Source organism: Amblyomma mixtum, chromosome 7, assembly GCF_055824585.1.
Source record: "Amblyomma mixtum isolate Tamu chromosome 7, ASM5582458v1, whole genome shotgun sequence".
Taxonomy (NCBI): Eukaryota; Metazoa; Arthropoda; class Arachnida; order Ixodida; family Ixodidae; genus Amblyomma; species Amblyomma mixtum.
The window spans coordinates 99,781,538-99,794,454 of record NC_143018.1 but is presented as its reverse complement, the minus strand read 5'-3'; positions in this window follow the sequence as shown (position 1 = coordinate 99,794,454).

Below are 12,917 nucleotides of genomic sequence, written 5' to 3'. Positions count from 1 at the left end.
ACAGAACTGTTTCCTCTTTTTAGATTTTTGTATTTCCCTTTCCCTCGCGCACTGCAAGCGCATGAGCCGCTGTATTTTATCATTCAGATGAATCTGTTTTACACAAATGACCATTTCCTTTGTTTCCTTCAGACTGCTGCAGGTACCAACATGACGAAATGGATGATCTAAATCACTGTTCAGAATATCCTATTTCTAGTAATATTGTTTAAAATGCACTTCGTATTGTAATATAAAAACAACCAATGTACATTTTACCATTTGCTGGATGAGAGCGGTGCTTTTGGCACAGCCTTAAAGCCACAAGCTGCTTGACTGGAAATCCCGCATTTGCTATGTCTCTTCATTTGGGATACTGGATGTGTTAGGAAGGATACAGGGCTAATTAGAGGGATGTGGGAGTGAGGGAATGAGCAAACGTTTATGGAAGAGGATGGTGGCTGGAGCGCATGCGGGTGAGCCCTCAGTCTAGGGCTCCGGAGGCTTGTGCCGACCTTCTGGCGATGACAAGGAGCGCTGGCTGGTTTTCAAGGCGTGCGCTGGTAAGCTTCACCTCTCACAGCTCCAGGGCCGCATTACGAGGCTTTAGATAGTGGGGTTTGTGTTAGATGGTAACACATATCACATGACCATGTGATATCTGTGTCAGGGTTGGGATATGGCCGCACCATGGACATTTGTCTTCGTAATGTACTGAATGTAAGCAATGTCAATAGTGTAGATTGGGAGAGGTGGTTAAAGACGCCGTAGGAGGCAGGAGTATTCCGTTGAGAGAGAGGGTAGGGGCGACTATTAAGGAGTTGGATTTCGAGCCGGGTGCCGAAGTTGGAGGGATGGCAACGCTCGATGAGTATATTCCCGACCTAAGGTGTCCGCCCTGACGTTTCCATGAAGGCCCTCGTGGCCCGGCTACCTGGTGATGACGTGGTTTTGATGGAGTGTGTGTCCCAGGATGCGTAGCGCCTGTCGTGGGATACGGCCGCGTGCATACACTCGTCAGGCGGCCTCAGTGTCTGTGACTGTGTGAGCGCTCTTGGAGTGGGTGTCTCATATTTTACGGCAAGGACGATGGTGAACGCAACAGCGGCGGTTGGGTCTGGGGCTCGGACAGAGGCTGCCTGAACTGGAGTGTTGGTTCTGTGTACGGCAGCTGGCGAGTGTCTGTTTTGGTGAGCATTGGGGGCGACATCAATATAGACAGCAGGGGATATGAAAGAGGCCTTTGTCCCCCAGATGAGGACAGTTGATTATATGAGTTCCAACTTCTCAGAACCACATTTAGGTTATGAAGGAAGCCCGAGTGACGAGCTTCGGATTAATTTAGACCCCCGAGGGTTGTTTCAGTGCGCTCACATTGCAAAGCACACGAGCGGTATTGCATTTTGCATTTAAAATGCGGCCGTCGTGGTGTGGATTAGATCCCGCTGACTTGCGATCAGCTGCCGAATCCAAAATCCGCTGAGCCACAGTGACTAATCTCATTTGCAACTGAGATCCTTCCTTTGTATTTTTGCTATTTTTTGCGTATTCACTCCACGCATTCACTCGACTAGTTTGAATAAAACTATTCTGTTCGGGGAAACCTTTTTGTCTTTTGTCGTGTGTTTCATATTCAAGGTGGGTGATACAGCCGAAACAGCCGAAAGACAAATGGTAGAAGACAACAGCGCTCAGTAATGTTGTATTCTACCCTTTGCGTTTAGTCTGTTTCGCGCTTTATCTCCCACAATCAACTGTTACCAACATTAGTCATCTTTCAAGGTTTATTTTACTGATTAGTTTTAGTGATGGGCAGCAATGAAGTAGTATTTCGAGGCCAGCATGAAGAAGTTTGCTCTGGCGATCTTGTCAATGAAACTGAGTATACAGTACTGTTATATTGCAAATGCGCCAGGGCGCAGCATAAATGAATCATTACAAAGCACGTGATTGGACAAGCTTCTGTCTACTGCATGAGAGCGCACAGGTCGACGTGGAATGCAAACGTTGATACGCCTGACAGTGAAAAGGCTGGGTAGCTGGGTACAGGTTCATCAAACTTGAGGCAATTTTACTCACTAGCACACCATGGAAGGTTTATGGACATATCTAACAGCATATAACATATTAGATACAGCGCGAAACCTTATTACCTGAACCAGCTTCGATTCTGCAGTAGGTTGACAAGGACCACTCAGCTAATAAAAGTCGTTCATGACTTGGCGCTCGACATGCAGCACTCCAGTCAAACTGCTATTATACTGCTTTATTTTTCTAAAGCGTTTGATTGCAGTTGTGTTAAAAAGAAACAAATTGCACAGTTGTGGGACGTGACCATAGATAGAGACCTTTTGGGCTAGGTTATAAGCTTTCAAATTGATCTCAATTTATAAAACTGGAAAATGTGACGTGTAGAATAACCTTTGTTGGTTCAGGAGTTCAGCAAGGCTCCATTATTTATATTTTACTTTTATTCATAAAGAACCCGCAGCGCCAGAGGCATTATTGCGGGAGGCAAGGAGATTTCTAAAACATTTTCACAGAGTTGCAGCACACCACTACCGCAGGTAAACGAAACGATTACAGTCGTCATTGGCCCGAACAAAAGAAGAATCTTTGAACAGATTAGTCCTGGAGGAGTAAGATCGAACTTAACAGCTGTGGTTTTTCGACTAAACAGATAATAGCGGGAATTAAGATACGAAGACGCCAAGATTCCAGTTTGATTATTGTGATAAATAGAATTATTTAAAAAGTTTCAGCCTGAAATTTTTACGACCAGATCCTTGGTCTGTTATTACTTTTCACTTTTGTTATAGACATCACCGTGCAAATGAACTATAATATCAGGCTATTAGCGGATTACTGTATTATGCACCGATAAATAAAAAGCCACGGCGACCAGACCATGCTTTGGAAATCTCGTGATAGAGTGGGGAAATGGAGCTATAGATGGAAGATGAGCTATAGATGGAAGATGACAATAAAATGCAAACGAGTCTGTGTGCGTGTCCGTAACACGGTAAAAACAACTCATGCTTTCTCTACAGTATTCATGTCATTCTAACCAATGAAGTTAACTAGCATAAAAGCCTCGGTGAAACACTAGCCGCTGACCGCAAGTAAAATGGACGCATTGCTAATATATCATCAGCAGCATAACGGAGAGAATTTCCCCCTGGTGCATCCCGCTTTCACCTTCATCATCTAAGCCAATCGAATTTAAAACGTTTTTAACATTTATACTAGACTATGCTCGCACTGTTTGGTTTCCAGAATCGGTAACTAACATTCCCAAGCAGGAAAACATACAGTGAAAGCAACTCTGATTCAACCCTAACGATTACAAGCGCACTAGCTCCACAAGTAGCCTTGCTGTTAACTCAGGCCTCCGAACCTTATCACCAAGAGCTAACACTCGCGATTAAAATTTTGTACCTATTGTAACATATCAATGATAATATCAATGAATCCAGTCATATTCCTCGTTTTTCGCTTCGGCTGAGATGGCAAAAACATGGACACACGTTAACTGAATATTCGTACAACACATGGATTAGGAGAACTTATTTTTTCTCTCGCCATCCGGGAATGAAATTAACTGGACGTTTCGAATACCCATAAGAGAATTTGGGAACTTTTTTTCAAAGATAGAGGGCATAACCGAAGCCGTGTGATGTTTTCAATGAAGTACGTAATGGTTGTGAATATTCCTGATGAGCAGTTAGCTCTGTTTCATTTTGCTTTGTCTTTTTGCAGACGAAACAGCACTGATGTGTTTTAGCCACCCTTACTTTGCTTGTGGGTTTTCATTGACTAGGCCTGTAAATAAGTTTGGATTTTTAGATTTTTAATTACGTGTTACTCAGCTTGTCTTGTTTCTATAATATGATTTCTGTTTTTGCTGCGATTCCCACTGAAAGTTTCCACAAGACGAGTCCCATAATTCTATTTGTTTTCAGTGCATTATATGGAGTCAGCATGAGTCGGTATAGACAAGTAAAGCGCATATGAAAACTTACGTTATCCATATGACGTCAGGCACATTTTATGGAAGTTACATGGAATCTTTTATAGAAAGTTTATGGAATCCTCATCAAAAACCTATGGATGCCCATATAAGTTTCCAGATCGTATGGACTATATATTGCCATAATTCCATACAAGCGACTGTTATGGAGCGCTTCAGGAGAGATGTAAATTTTTTTTTTGCTCTTTGTCGGAATGGAATTTTGAATAGAGTGTACAATTTGTGTCGGCCGCCTTCTAGTGCCTGGTAAAAGTGATTTGCAGTACAGGGGATGAAAAAATGAATATTGGGTCATACTAGGATTTGATAACAGCTTCCTTCACGAAGTAAAGTAGAAAAAAAAACAATCATGTGCTCAGATTTCAGAGAACCAGAAGGTAATACCTTTCAGAAACCTTTATTACGAAATACCCCAGTATAAAACTGCAGCTTTGCAGAGTAAAGGTTTCCTTACGGAATCAAGAAGTTTGGTCTCTGTGGCCAGTAAAGAAAATAGACACCATGATCTTCGTCGGATGCCCGAAGGCTGAATGTGTTGCTAGGGGACAGTGTCACTGATTATGTGGCAACACCCATTATCTAAAACACCTGTATATGGGGAGATTCGGCTCCGCTATCTCTACTATCTTAGTGTGCGGAACACTTGAAATGTTACCGGAAAGGCAGCCAAGGACATACCGCGATAAACGGTCTGGTGATGCATGAAGTCGCTTGCACCTCTCTATATTTCTACCGGACGCGTAATTCGGAGGTCGTGGGTTCGGATCCCACCAGCGGCATGTGGTTGTTTTTTCTTCTGCTTTTCTAATCAATGAGCTTTAGGTGATCACATATTCAGTAATATTATAAATCGAACAACAGCACAAAATAAATAAATTAAAATTAAAAATCCCCTATGTCCCTTGGTTTCTGTGGCTGTTGGCTTCTCTCACCTCTGTTTAATATAGTTTTATGTAGAAGTAACCTGCCCTGCAGCCATTTTGTGCTACACGCGACCTGTGCCATGGTGTTGCTGTGTGCTCTTTTGCTGCTGCCGAGCAGCGGTGTTAAATGTTGGCCCTGGTCGAGTCGAACACGGCAACCCAGTTAAGTCTACCAGTTGCTGCGAAGTGAAGATCGCCGGTTACAGATGAAAGGAATGATTGCAAGGAAGCTCATATTTTGAAACCCGCACTGTCGAAAAATGAAGGCGGATGAAGCTGTAATTGCAGCGCTACAGGTTTTCGAATATTTTCGAAAAGACTGCATGAGAATTTGCAATATTTTTTTTTGAAGCATGGAGGTGCTAGGAGGTGACCGAGGTCTCTTATAAAGGTCTGCGTTTTAAAACTGTATTTTCGGGAGAAGTCGCACGGTGTTCTATGGGGTTCATATTTTTTAGATTTAAAGATTATCGCAGTTTTAGGTTGGTGCACATCACATGAATTAATTCGGATTCAGTTTGTACTGTTCCAATCTGGAGTTAACCTAACTTTCCACGTACAAACATTTAGTGCCGAAACAATCTCCATTAATTAAGTAGCGACAATTCTATTTTGTTACACAAGTTCTGTTATGTAGCCTTTCTATTTCCTGGTTTTGCTCCTAATTACCGCAATGGTGGCTTAGCGGTTTCAGCATTCACCTCGCATGTGGGAGATGCGGGGTTCGGTCCTCAGCTCCGCACAATACGATACAATAGGCACAAGCCAGTGATACAACAGGTACAAGCTTTCATCTGGCCTGGTGCCATGCGCTCTTTGGCCAAAAGCTGCTCTTGCGTCGTGAAAATTCACCCCCATATGTATGTTGTGTCCGTTCGATAAAAAGGGACGAGCCACTACCTACCATCATCAATTGAAACAAAGGACGAGTGGAAGTCCATGCATAGCTCCTCTGTTATCAGTGCGTTGTCATTCCTTGCTTGTGCCGAAATTCGTGTCTCTTGAGAAGGGCAATCGCGTCATTGACGCTAAGCACTCAATTGTGAAATTCCCTGAGGGCACGAGAGACTATCAGACCGAAGTTGTGCCAACAGCGTGGCCGGCTTGCAGCTTGGTGTCACAGTTGCTACGGCAACGAGAGATGCACAAGCAAAATCCGCAAGCACGATTTTTGCTCAGCTCTACGATCTTATGAGTGATATCGCTCTAAAACAAAACTGCACCAATTTTTAAATATTTTGCAATAATATTAGTAAAAAATTCAGGGGGGGGGGAGGCACTCTGTTGACCTTAAGTGCGGTGAGGCGAAAGCCTTCAGTGCGGTGTTGCTGCTTGTGTCACTGATGTGTGGTGAAGATGTTAATCTTCACCTCTAAGAGTGGAACGCGACAGCGTCTTGCAGTGCTGCCAGGAAGTCCACGGAACGCCATCGCCAGTTCGGCTGTACGCCGTGCTCATCGGTAAATTGGTTTTTGAGGAACGGAAATATATCTGTCTCGCATATCTCGGTGGACACCTGAACCTCGCCGTAAGGGAAGGGAGGAAGATGGGAGCGAACGAAGACACCGTATTCACTAGATGCGCCTTTGTTCATTCCAAACCATCGAGCTGGCATAGCGGAGTGGTTAGCGTGCTCGTCTCGCACTCCGGAGGCCCTGGTTCGATTCCCTAACTCGACCAATTTCCTACTCGGTTTTGTTTATTTCAGTGGTCTGAATGGAATGGTTAATTAGGCTAATTGGTTAAATAACTAATTATCTAAACCCAGTCCCACCTGGAGCATCACTACAGAATCCCTTTAATTGGTTGCATGGTTATTCCCCAAAGTACAATTGGCCCCGTTTGAAATTCGCGCACTGTGACGTCACGACCATTTCGACCAATTTAAAAGGGTGACATTTCTGTGGACAACTCCTGCTTACAACGATGAGGCATTAAAGGCTTCTGCCTTAATATCTGGGATTTAACGTGTCCAAGCGTCATGAGGGCTATCACGGACGCTGTGGTGGCGGTCTCCATATTAATGTAGACCAGCTAGGTTCATAGGTAGAGAATATAGGGCAGATTAGGACAGGACACAAGAATAAACGAACAGCACGAGCTCTCGTGTTGTTCGTTTCTTCTTGGGTCCTTTTCTACTCATCGCTATATTCTCTCGCTATGATCACGCACCAACAAGCCCAAAAAGCCACGCTTTTGAACTACAGCTAGGTTTCCTCAACATGAGCTCACATCGCATAGCACACACGCATTTCGCCGCCATCCGCCCCCTCAGCCTTGGATCTTGGAATCAGCAGCCGAGCTCCACAGCCACTGAGTCATCATGCGAGTCTATTTATGATCAGCTGTCTTAATACAACGAATAACTCCGAAAGTAACTTTTGCGCAACATGGATGGGTCGTTGCGCCTGCGCCCGTGTTTGACATATTTGTGGTGCATTACACGAAGCAACGGAAGCCGACAGTTACGACAAGGAAAGCTAACAACAGATAGACGAGCGTCAACAATTCGATTAAAACTGTACGCAAGCATGTGAAAGGGGGAAACTCTAATAAACTAAAAATATCACATCAGTCGGACCCACGGTGCTATAGAAGTATAGAAAGCACTTCAGAATCGCCAATTAACTTTCTTCCTAGGTACAAGACTTCCTTCAATTTTGTTGTCGCATAGACTGGGTGCCATTTGCGCACACGCCTGGCGCAGACAGCTTTCGGCGGCTCTACGCGCTGGCAAACCTCATTTTGTATGAAAAAGAAAAGTATGCCGGGGGGCCAAAAAAAAAAAAAAACTGGAGCTGAACCGAGTCAGAATCATTCCGAATAGGGTTCAGTTTTAAGATGACGAAAAAGTATATTTCTATTTGGTTATGGTTGTGGGCAAAAAAATACGGGTTCGGTTCCGGTTTCGCGTTCAGGTTTGGTACCTCTTCGACAGCCTGAACAACGCATCCCTTCCAGCGCGCGTGTCTGCTTACCCGACGCTGTTTGAGTGGAGTTGGCTCCTAGGCCAGCGCGCGTCCTTCATTTGGCCTTATTCGGAATAAAGGCACTTGCGTAACAGTTGCCTTGTCGGCTAGTCGCCGCTTCCTCGCAGTCCGCGTGATACAAATACGGGATTCGTGCTTCAAGTTCCTGAATCTACAATCCGGCCAATAGCGCCGAACAAGCCAACGGTGGCGCAACTGATCCTTGTCGCAATAACGCGCGTGGTCCAATACTGAGTCCGTTCCCACTGACCCGTAAAGTAAAGATGCGGCGAAAAATACCGACGGTCATGTATTGCTCCTCTATACGCATTTAGGGATAGATTTCATTTAATAGTATGAGCTTGAATTGGGCTCTGGTCGCAGGTTTTGCAGTTGTTTATGCGTGCCGACTTTGTGCAAAAGTGAGTACGAGTACAACAGCTGCGCAGGAGTTCCGAACCTTCGTAACTTGAGGAGAAGATACTAGATGCCAGGAAGACGAAATCGTACCACCAGAGCTGGCGAAGCTACTACTGTCGGTGGTGTGACTTTTTCCAGATCCGCAGAGATTCGCAATACGTCCAATCCTCTGGCGGCGATAGTTTACAGCATGAAGGAGATTTATGAATCGTGTGCGTTAACACGGACTGCTGCGGAACGGTGCAGATTTGGTTTCCTGATCCCTTTTCTCGTTTTTTGGAGCACGGTGATCGCTACGCAAACCTGCTTCGATTCCTGTTTTTTTTTAATTTGCATATTATGAAATGTTTTGTTTGTTGTTAATTGATATTTATTATTGTCTATCATTAACTAATCTTTATTGTGATCATGTTTGCTCATTGTTTTTTTCTCTTTTACCCATTCGGCCACCGTTTCCATGATGTGTTGATCGGAGTGTAGGCCTTGTCAGGAGGCGTGCTTGGTCTACCTCCTTCAGCCTCACCTCGAGGGCATATGTACATAATATGGCCAAATAAACTACTACTACTACTACTACTACTACTACTACTACTACTACTACTACTACTACTACTACTATACTACTACTACTACTACTACTACTACTACTACTACTACTGCTACTACCACTACTACTACTACCACTACTATTACTACTACTACTACTACTACTGCTACTACTACTACTACTACTACTACTACTACTACTACTACTACTACTACTACTATACTACTACTACTACTACTACTACTACTACTACCACTACTACTACTACTACTACTACTACTACTACTATTAAGCTGGCGAGGGGTGTCTGCCATTGTAACTCCACTTCTCATTTCTTGCCGGCGCCGCTAGGTGCCCCATTAATTGTGGGACTGAATGATAGCGCTTGCGTCAATGCGTTCCTTGTTTTCGTACCTTTGCACTTAGACGTTGACAAAATAGCGCCTGGCCCGAAATAGCTTGCACGCGATACCTGACATCGGTAACAGCAGATGAGTGCACAGGATTGGGTCATTCCCTATGAAAATAGTTTGATTACCTAAGGAGTGTTTTTCATTTGGACTGCGCATGCTCAGCATTCCAAGGTGCCTAATGAGGGCATTTGATGTAGTCTTCATTAATGTTATCAGCAAGCTTACGCTGCAATGATGTTCCTGTTTCTTATCTGCTAGTGTGTGTGTGTGTGACTAACCTCGATAACGTTCAGCGATGTATTTATGAGCAGAAAATAAAGTCCTACGGAAGACAGTGCATGATTCATGAAAAATAAGGCTGATTGCTGCAATTAGTGTCCGTTTATTACCAGACCACGATATCAATGATATCGGGGCATCGTACTATGGGATTATAATTACCAGACACCAACCGGGGCGCCACTCATTCCCGATGAAGATGCACGACCGTGGAGACCGGGCTTAAACTAATTCAGCTTCTGCGACTGTTGACAGGTAAGCTGGTGGCATGCTGTTCCGGTTAGGTTGAGACGAAGTACTGGGTAACTGTAGAGAGCTGTATGCCGAATGTGCCCAGCGTGTTAAAATAGGTACGAGTAAACCACTTTTTTTTAGATAACACTTGCGTCTTGAAGCGTTTCAACGAATGATATAGAAAAGAGAAAACTGAGATGAGTCTAACGGGTGGTGACAATTTGCTTCAACACAATGCGACGACCACTACAAAAATGAAAGAAAAAATTGGAGAGGACACTTGAGTTCCTCCCTAAGGGTATGACGCGACAGCATAGGAGGTTAGGATTCCAATTCTGAGCAAGGTGTCACCTTCGAACGTATTTTTCTATTTTAAATTGTTTTAATTAATTTATGAACTACACACTCGACAGTTTTTTAATTAGCATCATCAAACATCAACGTTTCTTTCTGAGCGTTTTGACACCTCTGAACCCCCTTTTCCAGATTTTCTAATTTTTTATGTCTTTTGATAATCGGTTAATTACAATGATTTGAATAACTCGTGATCGCCTATCACACACGATTCAATCATCAATCACTGGAGCCACAAATTACCATGATAGTATCTTTTTTATGCAGCCCTCAATTATTTCTGACACGCGGTGCTGACGATTACTACGCCGACGACTTTTCGACCGAACAAGCTGTACAAGCTATCGCATGAAAATGAATCATTTACAAAAGCGTGGTATCTGCCGGTAGGTACAGTCGGGGACAGAAGTCTCCGGACCACGTGTTTCTCAAACGAAGCTTATAGCTCTACTATTAGACAGCGGCTGGAGACCGCACTTGTGGAGATGAAAGAACAAAAATTTAACTTTTATCTCCACAAGTGGGGTCTCCAGCCGACGACTAACAGCAGAGCTATCGGCTTCGTTAGAGGAACACGTGGTCCGGAGACTTTTGTCCCTGACTGTACATCTGTTCTTCGCTTTAAAAAAGACGAAGAGTATCACTTTACCTACGCGAAAATGGGCTAAGAGGTTGCTATAAATGTTAGGGACAGGTCGAAGACTAGAAAAGGCCAACATTGAAACCGTTTTAACGGACCATCAAAAACGTTGATTCAGGACATACTGAACGGCCTCTCAAAGCATGCGTTAAGGCACGTCTCAGACCCAGTATAATACGAGGAAGGATGCCTTTTAAGTGTCATAAAGTCCATTTATTTATGAGTAACGAGCACTTTCTTTGACACCCTAGATGTGAATCTGCAGCTTCCTATTAGGGAAACATTGTAAGAGTTATGATGTGCGCTTCGAGTTTTTTTTTATATTTATCTATGCGACGAAGAAAACATTTTTTTTCTGCTTCGATTCGAACTCTAACTACGAAGTTTTGATTTATGGCAACTCTAGGCAACTGAGCAATGAAGGGTACTTTATTGTCACCTTAACGAAAAAGTGGGAGGAGCGTTTTCTGTTCGTTCTCTTCAAGAACAAGAAAAGCGTCGTTCTTCTCGAAATGACATTCCTGCTCAACGGTTGAAAAATCAAACTGAAGTTTAAAGCTTTCTTTTAATATGTAGTGTTTAAAGGGACTATGCAGTAAATTAATTGCGATTACGTAAAGCAGACGAGAGACAGGCATTCCATCACTCGTCACCCCAGCGCGAGTTTTTGAGCTAGCATCAATAACAACGAAGTTATAGGCGATTAAAAATCACGCTCCTCCTCTCCCCCCTCAACTCATGCGCGCGGAGCACCAAGAAAAAAATAAAGAAAACAGCTCTGGGACTGGGCCCTGCACACAAATAGGTCATTCCCTGACGTTTGGCTTGCGACTTCCGGATGTCGGACCCAGCACCCCAGCAGCAGCGTCGACAGCGTCTCTCCGGTCTCTCTTCGCCTTCCTGGATCGCGTCGCACATCTGATTTCTTTCCTTTGCACTGCGACAAAGGCACTGCGAGTGACTCCCGAACTCCCGACAGAAAGAGGCGGCAGAGGTAAATTGAAAACATCTTGAATTAGAAATGTTATAGCGCAAAGAAAGACACGGACAAAAAGAGAGGAAACACACACACAAGCGCTTGTGTGTGTGTTTCCTCTCTTTTTGTCCGTGTCTTTGTTTGCGCTATAACATTTCTAATTCAAGATGAACTACCAACTCGCCCAACAGGAAGTTTTAATGAAATTGAAAACATACGCGTGAAGGCAATGCCCTGGCTCGCACCTGCCCGAAGGTACCGAGGGGGTCGCGTGGCTGCTCGAGCAGACGATTTTCACGGCTACCGGAAGCGTACCCGTGACGTCTTGGCTGCCGAGGCTCCAGCGAATGACAATGTGTAGTGGCCTGCTGAAGTCACGGGACTAGTGACGTCTATTTTGCCGATTTTAGTTTCGAAGTCGGTCTGTACGAAGACACCAATCGGCCCGCGAATTTTAAAAAACGCGGTATTGAGAAATTCATAATAAATTGCCGGCTAAGCTCCGAAGACTCATAGTTAGTGTGAATGCTTCATGGATCATTTCTAAGTATTGAAAACATTTACAAGTGACTTTTAATTCATTGAATAGTACCTTTAAAACCCCATATTCTGACGTTATATGCTCGCCTGGTTAACATGTCACTTGTCTCTATTTATGTGGTCATGCGGTCAGTAACATTTTGACTGGCGTGCTATTTGCGATCGGGAAGGCGAGCGACATTGATCATATTTATTTATGTACTGAACCTTCAATATAAAAAGGTGAGCAGGACTGTTTCAAACCTCCATGACACTAAATAAATCTGAATGTGAAACGCACGAAACTTCCCAAGTACACCGCAAGGAACCTGTCGTCCATCAAGCTCGCATTCCTAAAAAGTGCAAGGGCAGTATTTTGCAACGGTTGAATTAGTTTTACCAATATCCAACAATAAAAAAGTATACAGCAGCTATATATTACCAGTACTCACCCATGGGGAGAAACGTGGAAGCTAACAAACAGGATTCATCTTAAGTTAAGGACAACGCAGCGAGCTATGGAAAGAAGAATAATGGGTCTAACGTTAAGAGACCGGAAGCGGGCAGCTTGGGTAAGGGGATAACCGCGAGTTAATGATATCCTAGTCGAAATCAAGAGGAAGAAATGGGTTTG